General features: G+C 43.4%; 1 protein-coding gene across 3 annotated transcripts in view; it reads right to left on the minus strand.

The window, feature by feature from the left end:
• The window catches only part of BTBD9 (BTB domain containing 9), a 301,113-nt gene extending 292,689 nt beyond the window's left edge, over window positions 1-8,424 (minus strand). The window contains exon 1 of one of the 3 annotated variants that reach the window (XM_038394494.2): window positions 8,254-8,424. The gene's annotated coding sequence lies outside the window, so the exon portion shown is untranslated. Of the gene's footprint in view, window positions 1-7,955; window positions 7,975-8,245 lie in introns of those variants that run through there. The other 2 variants (XM_043511609.1, XM_038394501.2) reach the window with 2 other exon arrangements.
• Window positions 8,425-11,815: the final 3,391 nt, after the last annotated feature.

Consider the following 11,815-nt stretch of genomic DNA (forward strand, 5'->3'; position numbering starts at 1 on the left):
TGCATAGGCACACCCACCCTGCCTAGATGGTCACTTTGGCTGCTGTAGGAGCCCCAGTTTCTCTGTTACTGGGGCAGGAATAAACTGTTATTATCCTGATTATGTGAATCAAGGACAGTGGAACTGTACTTGGCCTTTTGTTATGATGGAGGGACTCATCATCAACTAAGCAGTACTCGCTAGGCAAGGGTCATGGGTTCCAAAACCCAGTGAATCGAGAGAGGCTGGGGACAAGTATTAATACCCGGTGGTATGGGCCCCCTGGTGAGGGCTTTATGTGCTAATTGCACTTCCTCCTCTCTCCACTGTGGAATATCAGAGCTAGTTTTGATTCCATTAGGAGTCTAGTTACAGGCTGATGAGCTCAATTCACTTTGGGCTAATGCACCAGCACTGAGGCTCCCCTACTACAAATCACAAAAGAGCTAAACTTACTAAGAGCTGAACTCACTGAGTGTTGTGTTAAGTAGTAGGGGAGCCTGAAGATATATTGCGGAGCAGTTTGTGGGATGGCTGGCAGAGCAGAGTGGCTGGTGGAGAAGAGCAGTTTGTTGGATGCCTGGAGCAGCTCATGGGGGCAGCTGGCACAGCGGAGCCTCTTAGAGAGGTGGGGCAATCAGCTTTGGACCACGTAAGGTGCCCTTTAACCCCCTCCCCCCTCTCTACCCTGGTTGGGAGGTAAAACCCTGCAGATAAACTTTCAAACTCGGGGGCTGCCCTGACCAGAGACAGAGACTTTTGGGTTGTTGGACTTTTGGGACTTTGGGCTGCTGGACTCAAGAGCCAAAGGGAAAGGACATGCCCCAATTTCCTTGTGGTGGGGTTTTTTGCTAATGGGTTGTGTTATGAATCCTGTTGGTGGTGTTTCCCCAACATAATGCCACATTGTTTCTCTCTGTTATTAAAAGGCTTTTTGCTACACTCAAGACTATGTGCTTGCGAGAGGGGAAGTACTGCCTCTTGGAGGCACTCAGTGGGGGTGGTATATATTTGTCCCAGGTCACTGGGTGGGGGCTCCAGCCGGTTTTGCACTGTGTTATTGGAATGTAATCTCTAGATACTGAACCTGGCCCTCGTTGCTGCCAACTCTGACGGGCAGCTGTGGGAAAGGCAAGGGCTGAGTCCCAACTAAGACAGGAGAGTAGTCTGTAAAGAGAAATAACTGGAACTGTAAGCTACAGAAACTCTGCAACTTGACTAAAACAACATTTAGGGTGAGAAATTACATTTTGTTACCTGTTTCTTGAGTATATGAAGCTTAGTTTGCATGTTTTGTTTTATTTGCTCAGTAATCTGCTTTGTTCTGTTTGCTATGCCTTATAATCACTTAAAATTTATCTTTCGTAGTTAAACTTATTTCTTGTTTATAACATAACCCACTTTGTGCAATTCATATGGGGGGAGAGGGAGAAAGAAGCTCTGCATCTCTCTCTCCATATTGAAGGAGAGGGAGAATTTTTATGAGCTTGCCCTGGGTAGATCTTTCTATGCAGCGCAAGACAATATTTTTTTGGGTGTACTTTCCAGAAGGGAACTGCACTTGAGTGCTGAGCAATTTCCTAGCTGAATCTTCCCATAGAGAGCTGCTTGAAGACCCTGTGAGATTCTACAGCTAGTGCGTCCCTCCCTGTGTGTGTGTGTGTGTGTGTGTGTGTGCGCGCGCACGCGCTGCCAGAGGCTGAAGAGCCTGATTCAGCAAAAAGGGAGAGGAGCAGGCAGGCTCAATGAAACCCCAGTACATCAGGTGGCACGCTGAAAGGAGGGGGTCCAACCAGCCACAATATAATTATAATTTTAATCAACAAACAAGTAGTAAAAACAGATCAGATTACGTCTCTCCTTTCTGCATGTACAGCATATTATTTTATCCTGATACATCCCTGCAATTACCATTAAGGTCAATTGGAGCTGTGTGCGCATAACTGAGGATGTAACTGGCTCTAGCTAATGACAAGTAGTAAGTGAAAGTAATCCATATAGTATGTACATCACAGAAGTTAAGACATTCTGAAATCTCCTGATTTCTGAAAATTAATTTAACAGTTTTACAATTTAAAAAAAAAGTTTGTTTGCCTTGCCCCCTATTCCTTTCTTGTGGGAGGAGGAAATTAAAGGAAAAAAACGGATTTGCTCACTATTCTCTCTCCACTAAACTGCCTTTTGCTGACAAAACTGTGTAGTATATACAAGGCCCAAGTGTCCACATGGGGAGTTAATGCGCACTAGTTATTCTGCACTAAGTTTACAGCTTACTTTACTCTGCACTAACTTTCCCACATAGATAAGTCCAGAGCAGCTTTTTCTAAGTAGCAGCTATTCCACAATGTACAGTGGTAATAGATACTTAGACCTTGAAAGCACCTGTTAACATTACATATACACATTGTTATTTATATTCCAGAAGCACTCAAGAGATTCCAACCAATGTTAGGACTCCACTGTGCTAGGCACTGTACTGACACAGCAAGCAACAATTCTAAAGAGTTTGCATTCTAAACAGACAAAGCGTGGGAGAAAGGAATGCAACATGTAAGCAGAAGTTGGACAACTGAGACATAGAGGTTAAGTGCCAAGAATTGAACTCAAGTCTCCCTTGAGTTCCATAATCTTTAGCCACTATAGTAATTATATTTATACAATTCAAAGGCAAAAAACTACATTAACATGAAGTTGAGGTTGCATGGTGATATGTTGATAAATGCAAAGTAATGCACATTGGAAAACATAATCCCAACTATACATACAAAATGATGGCGTCTAAATTCACTGTTCCACTCAAGAAATAGCTCTTGGAGTCACTGTGGCTAGTTCTCTGAAAACATCCACTCAGAATGCAGAAGCAGTCAAAAAAGCTAACAATGTTAGGAACCATTAGGAAAGGGATAGATAATAAGACAGAAAATACCATAATGCCTCTATATAAGTCCATGGTACAACCCCATCTTGAATACCGCAAGCAGACCTGGTCGCCCTATTTAAAAAAAAAATATTGGAATTGGAAAAGGTACATAGTAGGGCAACAAAAACGATTAGGGGTATGGAACAGCACAATATGAGGAGAGCTTAAAAAGACTGGGACTTGGAAACGAGACAAGTAAGGGGAGATATGATCGAGGTCTATAAAATCTTGACTGGTGTGGAGAAAGTGATTAAGGAAGTGTTATTTACTCCTTCACGTAACATGAGAACTTGGGAACACCAAATGAAATTAATAATCAGCTGGTTTAAAACAAATAAAAGGAAGTACTTTCTTTATATAATGCACAATCAAGCTGTGGAACTCTTTGCCTGGAGATGTTGTGAAAGCCAAAATTATAACAAGGTTAACAAAAAGAGATAAATTCCTGGAGTAGAGGTCCACCAATGTCTATTAGCCAGGATGAGCAAGGGATGCAACACCATGCTGAGTGTCCCTAGCCGTGGTTTGCCAGAAGCTAGGAGTGGATGACAGGGGATGGATCACTGGAAGACTGCCTGTTCTGTTTATTCTCTCTGAAGCACCTGGCATTGGCTACTGTTGGAAAACCGGATATTAGACTAGCTGGACCATGAGTCTGACCCATTATGGCCATTCTTATGTTGTCGCCCTGCGGGAATGCTCAGTTGAGCAAAACTCAAATGTCTGAAACCAAGGAAATGCACAGTTAAGGCTGCCCATGGAACCTTAACCCTCCCTTCTTGTAGCAATGCCCCAATAGGTCTCATTAACAGCCATACCTTTGCTCTGCCAGTGCCATAGCTGCTGAAATGTACAAGCTCTTCACCTCCTCTTACAACCAATTCACTCTCCCCCACAGGATTCCATCTAACACTTTTAAAGGACATAAAAGTATAAGAAAAGGAAAGGAAAAAAAAGGTTGCCCATGCCACATCCTCCCCGGTCCCCTGGAAATGGCAGTAGCCAATGTGAATTATTTGCATATACTCCAGGTACAATCAGTGTGTCAGACATTAGATGTACCTTCACTAAAGAGTGAAGGCAGTAGTTAGGCTTGAGGTGTGAGACAGACCTGTGATTATGCTCTGAAGAGATCTCTGTTTTGCACACTTCAGTGTATATGAGCAAAGAGAAGAGCTGCATGTGGATCTTTGGGATCCACTATGCATTATTTCAATGCAGAATTATGTAGGTTATGTAAGTAGCAAGGCATAGGGCTTTTATTACAAGGATTATTGTCAGCCTAGTCTTAGTCTACCTCTAATAGAGGTAGAATATGAAAGAATTTTAATGTTATAATGATGGTATAGTGAAAGTGTAGGTTGAGAAGATATCCTATGAATAAGTGTAAGGCGGTTGCAAAAGGCTGTGAAGTGGTTCTTAAATTGTACACGGATGGAACTCTTTCTGCAGAATTGGTTAAGTGTCTGTGTCAGGTCTGGATCTGGAACCTCCTGAATCTTAAGCCAGGTCAACACTACATACCTATATTGGTATAACTACACCACTCAGGGGTGTGAAAAATCTACATCCCTGAGTGACGTGGTTATACTTGTCTAACTCCGCGTGTAGATAGTGCTATATCAACGGGATCGCTTCTGCTGTTAACAGAGCTCCCACCTCTCAGGGAGGAGGGGATTAGCTAAAGTGCTGCAGCCACACAGCTGTAATGCTATATGTGAAGACAAGCCTTTCTAGTGCCAAGGGCTAATGTTACTTGTGTCTATGTGCATACTGAGGCACTGCTTGAAGAGGGTAGAGGAAAGGTGGCATGGGCAACCTTCCTCTCCCACCCCTTTATATCCTTTAACAGTATTAGATGGAATCCTGTGGGTAAAAGCGAATGGATTGTAAAAGAAGCTGAAACATACATGCTCTTCACCAACTGTTGAAATTGTTCTTGTATACTATTCGAGCCAACAAAACCTTAGTAGGTGCAATGCATTACCAAAGATAAAAATTGACTGAGACCATTTTGACCCACATAACAGCAACAGTTTGATCTCTAGTTCTCCACATACACACAAAAAACACCACCCTAGAAATTAAAAAAAAAAATAAAACCAATAAACAGCTATTTTATTCAGGGATTATATCTCCAGAAACCTTGGGTCAAATTACCTCCAATCTGGGTCACTAATCCTACTCTGCATTCCCATGAGGCCCAGCAAATTTAAAAAAAACCCATGAAAACATGTGGATTTTAAAGCATTATCCTTTAAACAGGACAGATAGAGTGAAAGGGCTCCTCTACACATCCATCTGCAGCATATAAGGTTCTGAAAAGAGTGAATAAGAACATGTTATGGAGATGAATACAACCTGAACTAATAACTCAGGCTTGGTCTACACTGGAACTTTGTCAGCAAAACTTTTGTCGTTCGGGGGGTGGGGGTTTTGTGTTTTTTTTAACACCCCTGAACGACAAAAGTTTTACAGATGAAAAGCACCGGTGTGAACAGCACGTTGTCGAAAGCTGCTGCTGCTCATTGGGGGTGGAATTTTTCTGAAGGCAAGAGAGCTCTCTCCTGCCGACAAACAGAAGCTACACTGCTCACCTTTTAGCGGCATGACTGTAGCGGCACAGCCGTGTTGCTAAAAGCTGCATAGTGTAGATATAGACTCAGACATGAGAACCACTTCATTTATTCCAGTGGTTGTTCCCATGTCCCTCCTAAGTGTTTCAGAGCCTGTGATATGCATTAAGTATGCCCATTCTTAGCTCCCAACGCAAAGAGCAAGGACTTCCCTATATCCTGGCTCATACGAGGACAGAAGGAGATCAAACTCTCCCAAAAGGTCAAGCTCCCTCCATCCCCCGAAACTGGCTCACATGCAGCAGGGTAGGGAGGGGGGTGTCCAACCTCTGTATATGGGCATGGGCCCTACGGATCTTGGTATACACAGACAGCAAAGAAAGGGACTCAGTCACCCCAAGAGAAGCAAGCCCCCCATACCCCTGCTTATATGAGGGGGTAGGAAGGGTAGCTCAGACCCATATAGAGGGACAAGAGGTCTCCAGATATGGGAACACACACAGAAGGGGAGAATGTGGGGCTGACAGGTACCCCAGCCTCTATTCTACACCAATCCTGCTGGCACTCCTCCCCGTGTCCCACCCCTCCAAAACCTATAATCCCCAAGCCTCCCTCACCTCTCTTCTACTACTCACCACACTATTTATCCCCCTTCATTTGCTACAGATCCAAACCTCTCTCCCCCTATTCCTCACTCCTCCATCCCCTAATACCACTCCCAGGAAGCATTCGTGGCTAATTTTTTCCTCCTAAAGACTTTGATTATACCCCCCAAAAAATGAAATTGCCACCACAATTATCCCACTCACAAGTGTTACACCAACCTTCAATCACTTAACCCATACACTCATTTTATCTTACATGGGGACTTGTGATTATTATCCTGTTATTAGACAAGGTGGGTGAAGTAATATCTTTGATTTGCTCAACTTCTATTGGTGAGAGACAAACTGTCAAGCTACACAGAAGTCTGAGGAAGAGCTCGAAAGCTTGTCTCACTCACCAACAGAAGTTGGTCCAATCAAAAATATTACCTCACCCACCTTGTCTCTCTAATATCCTGGGACCAACACAGCTACAACATTAAGTTATTAAGCAACAGAAGTTATCCTTAGTTATGTTAATTGAAGGATTAGTTCACAGCCAGTCTCAAAGAGGTCAGTGATTCATTCACTCATTAATGACAGGTTTCAGAGTAGCAGCCTTGTTAGTCTGTATTCGCAAAAAGAAAAGGAATACTTGTGGCACCTTAGAGACTAACAAATTTATCTGAGCATAAGCTTTCATGAGCTACAGCTCATGAAATACTTTTCTATTCACTCATTAGTACCTCTCCATTTAGCAGTACCAGGCAACAGAAATCTTTTTTTTTGGGGGGGGGGGGATATTGTAACATTGCAAACCTTGCTCAGATGATCCCACATGTGGATTACTAATGCTACTTTGCACCCTCATGAGGCACATCAAGTTTCAAAGAAACATGAAAAGGAGTACTTGTGGCAGCTTAGAGACTAACAAATTTATTTGAGCATAAGCTTTTGTGAATGAGCTGTAGCTTTTCTTTTTGCGAATACAGACTAACACAGCTGCTACTCTGAAAGAAATATGATTAACCCTTTGGATTTCAGAGCACTTTACATGCTGTAGAACTCAACGCTTGTAAATAGTGCCATTTTTCTGTACTGGTGCATGCATGCTGTAAAACAAAACAAAACCCCATCTTAAAAACTTTCCTCAATTTGGGTTCCCCACTGACTTAGTAGATACCATGCACCAACTTGGGGAAAAACTCAACAGATCGGGACCATTTTGAGTTGCATCACATCAATAGTTTGATCTCTAGCTCCAAGCAAAAAAAAAAAAAAAAAAAGAAGAAAAAAAAAGAAAGCCACCTAGAAACTCTGAAAAACAGCTACTTTTTTCTAGGCTTATATCGCCACAACCGCTACCTCAATTGACCCCCAAAATTTGAGTCACTAACGCTACCCTGCACTCTCCTCAGGCACACTAAACTCCAAAGAAACCCAACTAAATCCGTCAATTTTAGGGTTTTGGAGAGGTCAAGCAGAAGATATAAAGCAACTTTAACTAGAGTGGCACTGCTGGGGCACTAAAACAAGTGCTAGTCTCTGAAGTGCCACAAGAACTCCTCGCTTTTTTTTTTTTTTGCTGATACAGACTAACACGGCTACCACCGAAACCTGTCATACTATGGATATTGCTTCCCCCGCACACCTTTCCTGCTCCCCACTACAGGCCATTTCAGGTGCACGCCCTCCCTCGCACAATAACAGGGTTTCTGCAGCGGGCCCCTGTTTGTGCTCCCCACTGCTGGGGACCACGAATTATCCCCTCACAGCGCTATGCCGGGGTCGCATTCACTGGCCCTGACATGGCGGCGAGCGGGTGCCAGCCGCGGCCGCAGGGGAGGCAGCGGCTCGGCTAAGGGCCGGTCGGGACGGAACAGCCTAGACACCTACCGCGGCGTGCAACCCTCGACACACAGGAGAGCGGGCACCCAGGCGCGGGACCCGGCCCTAGCGCAGACCGGGACCCCGAAATCCCCAAAGAGGACGCACGTAAGCCCTCAGGGGGCGGAGGGGCTCGACGGGCCCCGCGGGGGAGGGGCTCGCCCCCCCCCCTCACAGGCGGCGAGGGTTGCGCGCCCCGCCACCACCCCTTGCTGGGGCTCCGCGCCCCCTCGGCGGGCGGGGGCAGAGGACAACCCCGAGCGATGCTGCGCCGGGCCAACAACAACAACAACCCCCCAGGACTCACCAGCGGCAGCGGCACCAGCACCCTCCCCCTTCCTCGGCTCGGCGTCACTACGTCATCCCTTCTGCACGTTGAGCTCCCCTAGCAACGACAGACGTGCCCCTACGTGCTGACGCACATAGCAACAAGGGAGCCGGGGTGACTGGCTCTCTAGTTACGGCCTCGGGACGTTCTAGCCTTGGGAGCTGTGGGCGAGCGCTGCGGGCCCGTTCCCATCAGCCCTGGCGCCCCGCTGGGGTCAGTAACAACCTGCGTGATTTAGCCCGAAGTCGCTCACCACCTTCCCTCTCTGGTACCCAACCCACGGGGGACGGAAGCGAGTGAGACCGTGGAGATGGGTGGGACCTTCTCCTCAGCCCCGACCCCCGCCTGGGTCCCCCCGCCCCTAAAAGAGTTTTTAGTTTGTGTAAAAATTATTTCCCTATGCTAATTTTCCCCTACTGTTACTCACGACTTCTTGTCAACTATTTGAAATGGCAGGTTTCAGAGCAGTAGCCCTGTTAGTCTGTATTCGCAAAAAGAAAAGGAGGATTTGTGGCACCTTAGAGACTAACAAATTTATTAGAGCATAAGCTTTCTGAGCTGTTGCTCACAAAAGCTTATGCTCTAATAAATGTTAGTCTCTAAGGTGCCACAAGTACTCCTTTTCTTTTTATTTATTTGAGCGTAAGCTTTCGTGAGCTACAGCTCACTTCATCCGATGTACCTCAGGAAAGCTTATGCTCAAATAAATTTGTTAGTCTCCAAGGTGCCACAAGTACTCCTTTTCTTTTTGTTTGAAATGGGCCATCCTGATTATCACTACAAAAGTTTTTTTTCCTCCTGCTGATAATAGTCCACCTTAATTAGAACGAGTTGTACTTGTGGTACCTTAGAGACTAACATATTTATTTGAGCATACACTTTCGTGGGCTACAGCTCACTTCATCAGATGCATTCAGTGGGAAATACAGTAGGAAGATTATATATATATATATATACACACACACACACACAGAGAACATGAAAAAATGGGGGTTGCCATACACACTATAACGAGAGTGATAAGTTAAGGTGAGCTATTATCAGCAGGAGGAAAAAATAAAAACCTTTAGTAGTGATAATAAAGGTGGCCAATTTCCAACAGTTGACAAGAAGGTATGAGTAACAGTAGGGGGAATAAATAAACATGGGGAAATAGTTTTACTTAGTGTAATGACCCATCCACTCCCAGTCTTTATTCAAGCCTAATTTAATGGTGTCCAGTTTGCAAATTAATTCCAATTCAGTGGTTTCTCACTGCAGTCTGTTTTTGAAGTTTTTTTGTGGTAGTATTGCCATTTTTAGGTCTGTAATTGTGTGACCAGAGAGATTGAAGTGTCATTACATTAAGTAAAACTATTTCCCCATGCTTATTTTTTCCCCTACTGTTACTCACACCTTCTTGTCAACTGTTGGAAATGGGCCATCCTGATTATCACTACAAAAGGTTTGGTTGTTGGTTTTTTTTCCTCCTGCTGATAATAGCTCACCTTAACTGATCACTCTTGTTATAGTGGGTATGGCAACCCCCATTTTTTCATGTTCTCTGTGTGTGTGTGTGTATATATATATATATATACACACACATACACAATCTCTTCTTACTGTATTTTCCGCTGCATGCATCCACTGAAGTGGGTTTAACCCACAAAAGCTTATGCTCAAATAAATTTGTTAGTCTCTAAGGTACCACAAATACTCATTGTTCTTTTTGCTGATACAGACTAACAGGGCTACCACTCTGAAACCTGCCACCTTAATTAATTACTCTCGTTAGAGTTGATATGACAATCCCCCTTTTTTCATGGTCTCTGTACATATATATCTTCCTACTGTATTTTCCACTGCATGCATCTGATGAAGTGGGTTTAGCCCACAAAAGTTTATGCCCAAATAAATTTGTTAGTCTCTAAGGTGCCACACGTACTCCTTGTTTTTTTTAGTGAATACATGTTTTTTATTGGCTTTTGTTAATTTGTCATGTCAACATTTCAGTTTTAATAATTATTCCCTAAAGGTTTAAGTGAGTCCCTGTTAATTTACAGTAGCTGAGATGGTATAGGACAAATCAACAACTGTTAGACTTTGCTTCTTTCTGTGAAGCAGAGATGAAAGCTCTCTCTCCTTTCTCAAATATTCAAGAGACTGATCTTGCCATCAGTCACCTCAACTACTATTTTAGTTATATTTTCATTTACACATATATTAGTCACCAAGAATCCTAAACCACAGCATCTTCCCATGCATTTGCACAGAAACAATTGACTAAATGCATGTTAGTTAAAAACAGCTTGCATAGGCATTCCTGTGCTAGCTTTAATCTAGCTAGAGAGGCTAAAAATAGCAGCAAATATGTGGTGGTGCAGGCCTCACCAGGGGCTGCACAAGCCTCTCTGGAACCCTGAATACATGCTCACACTTGCAACCTGCCCTGGGGTCCATGCTGCCACATCTTCATTGCTATTTTTAACCATGCTACCTATATTAAAGCTAGTGTGAGTATGCATATACCAGCTGCAATCATACTTTTAGTTGCAGCGTAAACACACCCAGGAGCATGAGGGTGCAAAACCACTGATAGTGTGACCAGATCATGCTTGTTCTGTTGAAAAAAGGACTGAACTTAATTTGACCTTAGGGTGTATATGTTTCAAAAGCACTTAACTCCTATTTTCAAAAATGATTTAGTCACTTACAAGCTAAGTCTTATTGAAAGTTAATGGGACTTAGCTGCTTTTGACTTCTATCCTTATTGTGTTACACCCTATCTTGAAGCCCCATTCTTCTGCTTTTCTCAAAACTGTTTCTATGTTGTTTCCTATGCTTGTTACACCCTCAGGTCTACTCTGTCAAGACACTCCCATCATTTCAAATTCCTCCTAAAAACCTTCAGTGATGCCTACAAAATGTGAAGCAACAACTACAGGAAAACATGACAACCACCAAAACTTATTTATGCCCAAAATGACCAATGCTTCTATTGCTGTAACCCTTATCCTTCTTGGCTACATCCCATTTCGATTGTTTATTGAACGCTCTCTTCCCAAAATGCATAAGCCCACTTCTAAAGTTATTTTGTGAGCTCTTCAAATCAGTGATATCTTTTTTAAGTGTGTAAAGTAGTTAGCACAATGATGGGTGCTGTAAAAAATAAAGAAGGGAGTTTCAATTAGCACAGGGAGGGGTAGTAAGATTGTCCTTCCAAATCCTGAATACTTGTTCCCTATGTCAGAGTAATAAGTGTATGACGTAAGATGAGGTTGCCTAAGATGCTTGAGCCCTAATGACTGTTTTTAAGAGTTCTCTCAGATTGCCCTTTCTGCATCTCTCAAAATTAATCTAAATCTAGAGGATTTGCTTTAAATGTGAACTTCGTGGCCATTGAATTGTTTCCTGGTATAAGGATCTAAAGGTTAACCTGGATTTATTTTTGTGAATATTGTTGAGATTGAAAAGGTAGGCACAGGTACAATAGCTTTAATAAAGGATATTTTGCTGCATTCAATTTATTACCTACCATCTTGGAATGGGTAAACATTATTCC

This window comes from Dermochelys coriacea, chromosome 3, assembly GCF_009764565.3.
Source record: "Dermochelys coriacea isolate rDerCor1 chromosome 3, rDerCor1.pri.v4, whole genome shotgun sequence".
Lineage (NCBI taxonomy): Eukaryota > Metazoa > Chordata > Testudines > Dermochelyidae > Dermochelys > Dermochelys coriacea.